At 41.3% G+C, this 10,488-nt stretch overlaps 1 long non-coding RNA gene across 1 annotated transcript in view; it reads right to left on the bottom strand.

Moving 5' to 3' along the window:
• LOC148225183 (uncharacterized) overlaps positions 1–10,488 on the bottom strand; it is a 97,822-nt gene that overhangs the window by 19,222 nt on the left and 68,112 nt on the right. The gene's annotated exons all lie outside the window — the stretch shown is intronic.

Raw genomic sequence — 10,488 nt, 5'->3', positions numbered from 1 at the left:
AGCATCTTCTGAATAGTGTCTTCAAATGAAAATGTGGCAAATACTCCCAAAACTGCTATCAGGGGCTGTATTCTCCCTCCTGTGCTGCAGTCAGATAGCAAAGACTCTTCAAATGGGTGGAGGAAAATCTCCTTACACAAGCATTGCACATACTGGTTTTGGTCTGTTGCTTCCTCACACTGTCACATCCCCACCTCCCATTCCCCACTGCTCTCTGTAACCTGGAGTTAAGAATGCAGTTCATCTGATAACTCCAGGAAAGGTCACAGCATTTGGTTTAGCATTTTACTGAAAGAATTAGCAGTCTGGTTCTCTGGAGTGCCACGGATGATGATCTAGTGGCCTGTGCACAGGACCAGGAGTTATAAATTCCTAAATCTTAATCCCAGCACTGACAATTACTTCTTCTGCAACCTTGAGCAAATTCCTTAACCTTTCTGCTTCTGCCTTTCTCCACTGCAAAAGTCTGAATTCTGCCTCACCAGGTTCTTTTGAGAGCTAATTTTTTAATGTGTGTGTTAAATTGTCACTTTGCTGGTGTTGGTTGTGTTCTGTGTGTTTGTCTGTGTACAACACAGTCGATATCTGCTTCATGTGGATATTCAGAGCCTGATGGAGAAACCTCAGACAGCAGTTTCACCTCACAAAGGTCTTCCAGCAGGCTTGGGACAGGAAAGAGGAATGATTACAGGAGACTACACGAGACCACTGACCTGTCAGATTGCCTTTCCTGTAGGAAACTTTCCTGGTTACTTCAGAGTGGGGGAAGAGTGACATGAGCATCTGTCAACTGTCTGTTGATGCTTCAGACCACAAGGATCTCTGCCAAATTGCCTGCTGCAGAAAGTGGAGCTGTGGCTTGGAAGAGGAATGATACTGTAGATGAGCAACATGGTGTGTATGCTGCAGATCTGCTGTCAAAAGGTAACTCAAAATATCTAACTTTTAAGAAGTATGGAATCGTTGCACTCTGAAAGGAGGATGAGTGAGGCAGCAGTGTATGCTCCAATAGTTTCACTTCCCTCCACACTCACCTATCAAGGTTACTTCATGCACCATTAATTAGACTTAATAGTCTATACTTCATGTCCCTTGTCATAACAAATTAAATGTGAAAGATTCCAACAGAAAAAGAAAAAACCACTCAAGTGATCTCAACATTAACAAGCTCAGTTTTCCTGACAATCTGAATTCAGCAAAGTGCTTCAGCATCTGCTTGAAGTTCAACCAACATGTGCTTAGGTGTTCTATAGCTTGAAACAGTACCAAGGAAAGGGCAAACCTCCAAGGCTGGGTTGCTCATCCTTCCAAATTGATGTTAGAGGCTGTGCCCTGGGCAAGTTATTGTCTCCATTTCAAAGGCATTGTTTGCCTAAACAAATAGATGGTGTGTGCCTTTCATTTGTCACTGATCTTCAGCTTAAAGGCAAGTCACTCATTTGGAACCCAAATTTTCCAGCTCAGTGGCTACGTTTTTGCTTCCAATCTGGCTGCTTATATATGAATTTTTAGTTAGACAGGAGATCAGCTCTGAAAACTTTGGCTCTAGGCATCAACTGCATTTCAAATAAGCTAGCCTGAGCATACATCACAGAAATGTGCTACACTCAGAGCTGGGGATGGGGAGAACTCTCAGAGATGATACCAAACTAATTTTGGTTCCAACATGGGTCATGATATGCTCACTCTCATATTCTCAAACTTGAAGGACATTAGCCATGAAAGTTGAAAATCTAAAAGACGGAAGTGTCACCTCCATTAAAGTCAACAGTTCCCCTGATCTCATGGAAAGTTAACACCTTGAAGGGGCAAAATTTTATGCTGTAAAAATATTGTCTGGAGCTTTTAAATATTTTCGCTTCCAATCCTGGCCCAAATATGGGAGAACAAATTAGTTCAAAACAGGAAGGAAAAAAAGATGCCAAACCAAAGTGCTCGCATTTTTACTGGATCTTGAGGAGTTTGACTTGAATTTTGTTGGAGGGAGATTGTTCAGCTGTGCTTCTGTTATTATTCCAAGTGTCTTTGTGCAGTCCAAAATGAGCACTAATAGAAGAAGTAGCATGGTACAAAATAATCTAAGTCTATGCCTTCACAACAAAGCCCAGAAATATGTGCTGCTGTAAAGATTCCTGCTGTGCTGAGGTCCGAGGTCTGCCTATATATTTATTGGCAAACTCCTGCAGGAGCAAAGAGCAGGCAAAGGCATGACTTGAACCAAGTTGTTTCTCGTGAGAAATCAGTCCCTGCTGCTGCCAATTAGAGGGCTGTCCTAGGTTAAAATGTAAAGATGTGCCCAAAAGTATGTGTTCTATCACCCTCTGTTGAAACCAGGTGAGGCAGTGATCCTTATCTCTGTGGGAAATATTCTCTGCTAATGGGCCATCTGTTAAAACCAGGTGGGGCAGTGTTCTTTATCTTTCCACAACCCATCCTTCCTCCAGGAAGATATCATCTGTTAATGGGCCATTGAGTCCCACTGCATGACTGATAAAATTACATCATCCCATTGTGTGATGCTCCAGCCAGGGGGAGGAGCCAAACATTTCCTACCTAGATAAAATCTGAGATTTGGAACACCAAGACAGCCCTTACCTGCTGGTTTCCAGAGGACAAGAGCTACCAGAGCTTTCTACCGGATCACTACTTCAACAAGACCACTTCATCTGGACTGCTACCACCACCCAAACTAGGGGGGGTGTCAGGTTGTATTCTGATTCTGTCAGTGGTTTTCTTTTGTACAGTTGTATGTATTTTATTTTTTCCTCTTTTTTTCCTATTGAATTGTATTTCTGACTTGGAATCTCTCACTGGTTTGTTTTGCATTCAAATCAGCATAAGGGCTAATTGAGAAGTGAATCCTGAGCCCTTGGAGAATTGCTATCTCAAAGAAATTTCCTGCTGCTGTCAACGATGCTGTGATACAGAGCCGGGCAAAAGCTGGTCTAACAGTTGCTGGGATAAGCATTGCTAGGGAAAGTGCTGTTTGGGAAAAAAAGTATGATGCTTCAATACTTGTGCAAGATTTAAAAAGTATGTGAGATTTGGAAGAAAACCAGAATGCAGGCTTGCTTTCTTGAGATTCTGGGGCTTGTGTCCCAAAGACCAGCAGCAGGTTATGTCTAAAACTGCTGGATATTTGTCATTAAAAATCTCCTGAAATGTGGCATACTGGACTTTTCCCATGGCCAGAGCATTTCAGTCTCATTCTTGATGAACCTAAGGTAATGTTATTTATTTATAAGTTATTACAGAGTGTCTCTTTTGTATAACCACTGACCTTTGTCACCTTCCCTCTCTATCTACAGTCTCACCCCAAAAGCCAGCTGAGGTAATTAATTGTTGAGGCCTAACACAAATTCAGGACTCTCGTGTGAAATCAAAAGATTAAATCTAGATTAAATCTGATTGCCCACTGGTGCAACCTCACAGAAATTGTTTGAGCTTAAACTAAGGATGAATTTATCTCAGAGTTATTAATTGCTTTGGGTACTTGCGTTTCTTTTCCTGAAAGACATTTAATACTCACTTATGTGTTGCAAAACAGTTTTATATCACTGGCAGTGTCTGGCATAGAAGGAAAGAAAAGCAAACTACCCCAAACTGCTAGGCAGCTATAATCCTCAGGGAATTTTCTCCTATCTAAATTGGAAGTACCTCAGTAACAGAAGGTTACTGAGGGATACTTTAATAGGAAGGAGTGAAACAGATCTTCCATTGTGATTGGTCATGCAAGTTCTTACTGTTCTTGGTAAAAGTAGGGCTGAATCTCAACACAGGAATATATCTGGGTCACCACCCAACCCTGTACCATCGATCTGCCTTTCAGAAGGGTTCATTTTTTTCCCAGATGCTTTTCCAAGTTCCTTTGCCAGAATCTGCACTTTTAAGCTATGACTGGCAACAGATTCACAGCAAACCAGTATGAAGAGGATTTTCTCCTAGGATTCCTGACCTGAGCAGAAATAGGCAGTACTGGAAATAGTGCAAAACCCATCTTCCTTGAAAACTTTCCAGCCCATTTTTGCAGACTGTAGATATTTGGGCAGGACAGATGAACTCTGGATAACCACCCAAATTTTTGGGTTTACCCATTGCTAAAAATATCACAGACTGGAGGGCACTGTCCTGAACTGAGTCTCCAGGCATTTTGAAATTCACCCAGCCCTGGCTGAAGTGATCATTATAATCTGGCAAAGAAAGCAATCTGGATTCCAAGCTGTAGCTATTTTTAAAATCATCTTGCCAAAGCCCTGTTGGAGACAGAAAAGAAAACCACTTTAGCCTGAAAAGGATGATCAGTAATTTCTTACTCTTGATGTAGCATTTGTTTGTGGGAAGCATATAACTGTAGGTAATTTGCATTAATCTTAGCAACTGTTAAGATTTTTAATCTTTCTGTAGAGTCCAAAATAATGGTAATAATGTTTTAAAAAGCCTCCAAACTCCATTACAAATGTTAGTTACCACCTACTCATGGCCTCCTACACACTCCAGGAAACCAGCTAGATTTCCCATCTGCTCTGCAGCTAGCTTTTTACAAGCATGAGTACAATTATACTCTAAACAAGGCTGGAGGTTTCCCTTACAGATGACTTTACTATCTTTTCTCGCAATACAATAGGCTGGAGATAGCAAGCCATATGGTGGGCACATGCACCAGCGTGGTTAGGTGAAACAATGGTAAGGAAGTCTGGTTGCATTTTAATGCTTTTGGTTATTCCTTTTCCAAAGAAGCTTGTTATTCCTGAAAAGAGACAAAATAAAATGTTCAAGGCCAGGGGCTTTGAGAAGCCTGGTCTAGTGGAAGGTGTCCTGGTGCATGGGGGGTGGGGCTGAAATGAAATAATCTTTATGATCCCTCCCAACCCAAGTAAATCTATGATTCAGTGAAAAGCAATATTAAAGGGCAGCTTGCAAAGGTGGTAGTGGGTAGGTTGTTGTCAGCAATACCCATCCTGGGAAAGCCATTTGCCTAAAGAGTGGGAGAGAGCAAGGGTGACAGGAAAGTATGATCAATGCAAAGAGGAGCCTAAACAGAAATAGGTGAACAGGGTGTGAAATCCAGAGAAAGAACTGTGTGAGCCATAGTACAGTGACTGGGAGTAGAAGATGACAGCATTATCACCTGTTTTTAAGTGTGTGAAAGGAGGGCCTCAGGTGCAGGGGTGGATTGCTGACAGGTCTTTTACTGTTTTACCTTCTATCTGCATGAGACATCGATGGATTATCTACATTTAATAGGAATTTATGACCCAATGAGTGATATTTAAAAGACTCAATGATGCATTTAATAACCAAACATTCTTCCTGATTAGTGCTCATTTGATCTCCTGAGGATAGTGACTGAGATTTTTTTTTTAAAATGCCTTTGTCTCCCTATAGTTCATGTCAGATTCCAGAGAAGCTACAGACCTTACAAATATCTGGGGAATTAATTTTCCTGAGAATGTATGAATTATATACTTTATACTTCTTTGGTTGTTTTCTCTCTCTCATAGCATCCTTTTAGAAGGATGCAGAAATTGGAAAGAGGAAATCCTGCTGGTTCTTCATTAAAGTTGCTTTTTCCTTTCTTTGTCAGTTTTATGAAGACTCTTTGAGCATTAATGCAAATTCTTAGCCATTTGAAAAGGTGAGCAAAATTGATCTCAAGTAATCTGCATGAGTTTAGTAGTTTAAATATAATCGAAAAGGAATGAACTTGTGCCACTTGGCAGAGGCTGTGTTTCTCCTCTTTTCTGAGTCACGTTTTCAAAAATATGCTAGCTTGGATTCTCAGCTCTCCATCTGATAGGCAGAGAAGAGTCAGAGGTATAGAGAATGGGAAAAGGAGCACTATTTTTGACATTGAAAATTCACTTCTAGAGAGACTACTCCTTGTCTGCTACTTCTAGTCCTGAAGATAATCAGGAATGTGCAGTATCCTATGAGAAATGGATTGCTGTGTGTCTCTGGTCACATCTCTTCTTTGGTATCCCTTCTGCTTCTTGGGATTCCCCCTAAGGAGAGGAAATCAGTCTTCAATCTTGCAAAGGTTTCTGTTTTCCACTCTAAACCTCTCAAACCCATTTAAATTGGTTTCAGGAAAAGGGGCAGGAGTATACCCTGGTCATCTATCCCACTGCTGGCCTGAACTTATGGGAAAACACAAAACATCTGCAGCAATCCAGGCAGTGCACCATTTTTAACCTTCTGCTGTAGGAACTCTGAAAGCAGGATTTGTATCCAAAGGCCACCAGCTGATGAATGGTGGCTGTTTCCTTCTCATTTACTCTGTGACTACCTTCTGAATTTAATCACCATTCGACAGACATGGGCAAACAAATCTTTGCCCATCTCAACAGCCTTGTGTTCTCCTTTAGCATAAGTTACTGTGACTCAGCATGTGAGGGAAAACACTGAAGTACTTCTTTAGGTTTTCCTACAAATCATCCCATCACAGAGAGGGATTTGACCATCCACAGTGGAGTAGGAGCTGTTCCCTTTGCAGAAGCCCCTTGTCTGCATGCTGGCTTCGCTGCCTTTAGCTGAACTCCTCAAAGAAGAGTTTTATAGGCAAGTGCATCAATATTGACCATTTAATAACCATTCCTCCAATGCATTTCTCTCTTCTCAAGGAGAAAATGCTACCTCCTTGAATTCTCCATGCCTGCTCCTGCCATCTCAAGGACCCCTCCACCTCCAGTGAGAACCTGCTGGCTGCAGAAGTGCAGGAGCTTTCACTCATTTTATTTAGCACAGAACAGCCTCCACTATCTGCCTTTGCTTTATTTCCTCATAAGAGTCACAAAACTTTTGATGACCTTCCCTTTTGCTCCTGAAGAAAGGTTAACAGCCCTTGGGGCTTTTTGTTTTTCCTTCCCCTTCAAAAGTCAGCTTAGTTTTAATGATAAAAATAAACAAGACCATTGAAATGTCCCCATGGATCCAAGCCTGGTTTAACTCTGCAGAAGGGCACTTCCCCTCCTTTCTTTTGTCCATTAAGCCTGCCAGTGAAACCTATGCTTGAATTTCAATACTTTTTTTTTTTAATGTGGGTATAATTTATCTCAAACTTTATCCTGCTAAGTTTGCTTCTCAAGCTCATTCTTTATTGCATCACAATAAAAGCATTATACAACGCATGGTTCCCTACAAAAAAAAGTTTCTCAGAGCAGTTAACATGAGAAGTCATTAATGAATGTTGCAGAAAATAATTGTATTTTCTGTGTATATGCAGTTTGTATACTGTGTTATTCTATGACCTGTAAATAAAAAGGTGTATATTTCTCCACAGCTTGATTTAGAGCTGTACATAGTAATGCCCATTCACAGAACCAGCCCTGTCTAGTGTGGCACATACATAGCCATGTCTAGATTGACACATCCACAAATTCATTCTTATTTGAAATACCAAAATAAAAGTGCCTTCTGTATTTTCTGCAGAATATTCTATCTTGAAATGGCTCCAGGTAGTTTCACTGTAGATGCAGATTAATTTTCTGCCATTCATATCACTGCTTAAATGTATTATTCATTCAGAATGATTGATTTGGTGTTCTGTCCACATTGCTAAAATGCTTCTCACTGTTTGTCTGTCTGTTAATCTGTTTTGGCATCTTACAGAGACAGACCTAAAGAAAATACTTTTTGTTTCTGTTGAAGTAGTGGCAAAAAAAAAAAAATCATAAAAAAGGAACTGTTTGATCTTGGAATTCACATGCATTAAAAAAAATCTATGTCACTGAGATGACTGAATAGCCAAAAGGACAGATCTTTATATTCTGCAAGTGGTGTGCTAGAAGCACAGTGCATTTGTTTCTGCCTGATTAGTCGGATGCTGGGGCTGGGGCGCCAGGAGGAGACATTGCAGCAGAGGAAGGAGATGCTCTTCGTAAGATCATGACCTCCATTCCAGTGTCATTTCACACCTCAGGCAGTGATCTTGTTACATCGAATAAGCTAAGCAAGGTCAGCCCTGGTCAGGCTAAACGCTTGAATAGGAAACTTCTAAGGAAAAACTCAGGCACTGTGGAAAGCAGGGCTGGTGGCTGGGTAGGTGACATTATTCTCTTGGAGTTGGTACAAAAGACGTGCTCTTTTAAGAAGCCTCTGTGCATCCGCTGTGGCTCTTGCTCTGGCAGCCAAAGGCACTGCCTCTCAGGTGAGCCAGACCCAGAGGCTGCAGCAGCTGCAGTTATTAACAGCATTTCTTCTTCTTTCCCCCCGGCGTAGAGGTGCTAACCCGCTGCCTGCCCAAGCTCCACAGTGGGTGATTACAAGTGTCCCCAGAGCTCCCCGCTGCAGTTCCCATACCAGAGGTCACACTTTGCTCTATTGCCTTTGCAAGCTGGCCCAGGCAGCATTGCTGGCAGACTCTATCCCCAGGCATCCTGCAGCTCAGGAGGAGGCAAATTGAACATATGTGCTGGGAAAGAAAACTGCTGTTTTGGAAGGGTGCTTACTCATGAAAGGGAAATAATGAAAAGCTAAGAAATGCCCATGTGAAAATCAACTTGGTGCCACCAGCTCTCCTGATCTCTTCCCTTGTGTTCATAGTCATAGTCTGTCTTCTCTTCTGAGGTGTCTTGACTCACCTGAGACACAAGCTCCTATGATCCCCACTGTCTGCCACAAGAAAAAGTGTTACACTCTTCATGTCCTGGCAGAAAGCTCCTTCTGCTGTTATGGGGTGAATGTATCCTATTGCTGTAGTTTTTGACAGCAACATCAGGATTCTGGAAAGATAGGAGAACAACTGTGGTGTGCTTTGCTCATTGAATGAGATGCAGGACACACTGCTAGGGAAACTAGATAAGAAAAAAACTCTCCCCAAACCCACAGCTCTAATGCCAACTACACTTGGAAGTATGCAGCTATATGGTATCATGTTTAGAGAGATGACTAATTTGGTTATTTAATGAAAATTCAAAAACCCTCTTACCCTTATTAGAGTGGTCTACATTTTAATGTTGCATCTCATGCCTGAAAGTCCTCTGCTTAACGTTTCAATTGCGAATTTTTTGAAGTGGAAGGTGTTCCCTAACCCCACTTTCCATCTCTCAGTTACAAGAAAAGTGGTGAGAAGAACACTTAGTCAAAGTCCTAAAAGGAAAGGAATTCAGGCTAGCAAAACTAGAACCAGCTGAAATATTTTACTTGGTCTTCAGATTAAAGGCTTGTTACCTCTGTTCAGTGCAAAGAAGTCCTTCAGACAGAATTCAAGGGCTCATTGCTGTCTCTCCCCTGTTGGTGTGGACACTCCTCTGCCAGTTTGCCCCATGACTGCTCCCATCCAAGCAGTCGTGCACAGCCGTGGGTGCCCCTGGCTGCAGGCACGGCACAGATGGCAATGTTGCTATTATGGACCTAAAGTCTGAAACGTTTGACTTCATGAGCATTTCAGACCTGTTGCAGGCTCCCTGGGTAGTGTCTGTAGTGGTTCTTCATAGTCCCACAGCCGGCACCATAGACAAACAGTCAAAAACAATTCCACTTGAGGGTCTTTAAAAATACTCTTTGTATTTGATGTCTGCTTTCCAGGTCGCCTATAACATGCCATGCCCCAAAATGACATTAGGTGAACAATAGTCATTTTCTGTGATAGACACACTCTCAAATCCCGTACATTTGTGTTTGTTGCTGTTGTGATTCTTCACCTGCTGCCCTTTATCTAGCAAAGAAAGGTGAGTTCAAAGACTGCTGTGGAGGTCTGTTATGGTTTTAATGATGAGGTGAAGTTGTAAGGTCTTGTGTATGATGAACTTAATAGGGCATTCTTCTCGTTTATGCTGACATCCTTTACATGGAGTTGTGAAAAGGAAAAGGCACAGACAACTGATCACAAGCAATTGATTTATGAAGAAATAACTGCCCCTTAGCTGTAAGTGAAGGTCCAATATGAGAAACAAACATTTAATAAGCCCATATAATCCTGCTGGAGTCACAATGACCTTACATCTCCATTGTCTTCTCCCACTTGCTTTACTTTGCTCTATGAAGCTATCAGATAAAAAACGATTATGAGAATAAATAACAGAACTGTATGAATAACTGAGATTTTTATTTTTCTTGCCTATGCTGAGAAATCATGAGAGAAATTCATTTGCAGCTGTCCTGCAATGAAATCTTTCCAACATTTTCTGGCAATTAATTTAAGTTAACTGTAGCATTTTCTTCAGCCTCCGAATTTTTTCCTCTGACTTAAGCATCTACAAGATTTTTAATTATAAAATAAATTGAAAGAAGTATCAGAAGTGGCAGAAGTTAGTGGAACAGAAGTGGCACTAATTTTTTTCTCAATACCAGAATGAAAGCTTTAGATTGGTTTTATTGAATTTTTTTTGCAGCAGCACAAATCCACTGAAATTTTCAAATTACTTTGTTTTCACCAAATCACTTGTTTTCTCTGAGGAAAAGTTATTGCTATGAAGGGATTTGCCACTCAGTACTTGCATTCCCGTTGTTAATGCTGTAGCTGTTTTTCCAGGCATTCCATGCTCCTGT

The sequence above is a fragment of the Sturnus vulgaris genome, chromosome 1 (genome assembly GCF_052056855.1).
Source record: "Sturnus vulgaris isolate bStuVul1 chromosome 1, bStuVul1.hap1, whole genome shotgun sequence".
In the NCBI taxonomy this organism is placed as follows: Eukaryota; Metazoa; Chordata; class Aves; order Passeriformes; family Sturnidae; genus Sturnus; species Sturnus vulgaris.
The sequence above is the reverse complement of the archived record's forward strand: the minus strand, read 5'-3'. Positions and strand labels throughout refer to the sequence as shown.